Source organism: Otolemur garnettii, unplaced genomic scaffold (assembly GCF_000181295.1).
Source record: "Otolemur garnettii isolate 467f Iridium unplaced genomic scaffold, OtoGar3 scaffold00011, whole genome shotgun sequence".
Classification (NCBI taxonomy): Eukaryota; Metazoa; Chordata; class Mammalia; order Primates; family Galagidae; genus Otolemur; species Otolemur garnettii.
The window spans coordinates 20,301,756-20,303,888 of NW_003852406.1; positions in this window are offsets into that span (position 1 = coordinate 20,301,756).

Here is a 2,133-nt window from a genome sequence, read left to right on the forward strand (position 1 = left end):
CAAATTGTTGTCAGGAGTTTGAAATGGGATTTTCCCTACAGATATGGCAACGGGGCCAGACAGTCACACAGTGGGTGCCTGTGCACGCCTTGCATGCAGGGAGAAGGCTGGACTTCATTCGCTGTGCATGCTTGCACTGGCTAGCAAACGGCAGCACACTCCCAGCACTCAAGCATGGCTTTCTGAGCAGTCACTCCCTTCTGGCCGTCCTCGCCCCTTATTAGACTGCCTCTGCCATGTCCATGGGGAGACTGTAGCACTTATGAGGCAGAGAGTAGGGTAGGACTGGCTGGGGGCAGCCTGGGAGGCCACTTGCCTGATGCAAAGACACTATAGATGGAAGGAGTGCAGTTCTATTTAGTTGTACCATACATCCAGTAAGCGGTGTGCATTGTTAGTCATTAAATTGTATTACCTCAATCAGAGGGCCTTTGCCTTTTTGTAGGGAAGTATAATGCATTTATATCTATCCCAGTATGTTTGATATCTCTTCTATTTCTTTTCGCTTATTTTTTTCATCTTGAGCTATATTTTCTCTTTTTTATGTTTCTTTGCCTTCAATAATATGTATGATGATTTTATTTTTCTTTTTAAGAGATGAGGTCTTGGCTCCACACCCATGGCTCAAGTGGCTAAGGTGCCAGTCACCTACATCTGAGCTGATGGGTTCAAATCCAGCCCAGGCCCACCAAACAACAAGGACAACTGCAACAACAACAACAAAATAGCCAGGTGTTGTGGTGGTAGCCAACAACAACAACAAAAATAAATAAATAAAAACTACACAGGGGTTGGTCAGGGTGGCTCACACCTAAAATCCTAGCACTCTGGGAGGCTAAAATTGGAGGATCTTTTTTTTTTTTTTTGAGACAGAGCCTCAAACTGTCCCCCTGGGTAGAGTGCCATGGCTTCACTGCTCACAGCCACCTCCAACTCCTGGGCTTAAGCAAGTCTCCTGTCTCAGCCTCCCAAGTAGCTGGGACCACAGGCGCCCACCACAGCGCCTGGCTATTTTTTTTGTTGCAGCCATTATTGTTGTTTGGAGGGCCTGGGCTGGATTCAAACCCGCCACCTTAGGTGTATGTGGCTGGCGCCCTAGCCGCTTGAGCCACAGGCGCTGAGCCGGAGGATCTTTTGAGCTCAGGAGTTTGAGAGCAGCTTGAGCAACAGCAAGACTCCATCTCTACTAAAAATAGAAAAGTTAGCTGGACATGGTGATGTACACCTGTAGTCACAGCTACTTGGGAGGTTGAGGCAAGAGGATCGCTTGAGCCCAGGAGCTATGATTCCTCGGTACTCTATCCTGGGGCAACAGAGTGAGACTCTGTCTCAGAAAAGAGGAGGGAAGGGAAGGGAAATCTGCATACACATTTTAGCAATGTTTATGATAACTATATTTATCCTCTGTGTTTAGATTGTTTCCATGTATACTGCCTGCTCCAGTTACTATGGCTGCACAGTAAATTATTCCAAAATTTACTAGCTTAAAACAATAATCTTTATTATCTCTTGCTATTTCTGTGCATTGGAATTTAGACAAGGTGCAGCAGGGATGGCTTGTGTCTCCTCCACGATGTCTGAGATCTCAGCGGGAAGACTCAAAAGTCGATTCTCTAACTTGGCTAGAATCAGCTGAAGGCTTGTTCACTCAAGGTTGGTCCTGGCTGTCGCCCAGCTGGGGGCCTAGCTGGGCTGTTGACTGGAACAGGGTCACTACTGTGTAGCCATGCCTTCCTCACAATAGAGTCTGCAATGGAGTGGTTGGGTTCCAAAGGAGTTCCAGGGATAGACAGGTGGAAGCCACGTGGCCTTTCATGACCTAACCTCAGAAATCATTCAGTGTCACTTCTGCTACATCCTGTTGGTAGTTACAAAGATCTGGCCAAATTCAGTGGAAGTGATCACACATGCAACATGTTGATACGGTCACCTTTGAATGATCATCAGCCAAACTATTTCCTTCAATTTTTGATTTTGACTTATGTTTCAGAGAATTGCAGGATGAATTTGAGTAATTCTTTTTTTTTTTTTTTTTTTTTGCAGTTGTTCAAAACTTTTATGATTTCATAGACTAACACCTTCCTGGTCTTTTGGCTACAGAAAACAGAGTTGGAACTTTTTTTTTTTTTTTTT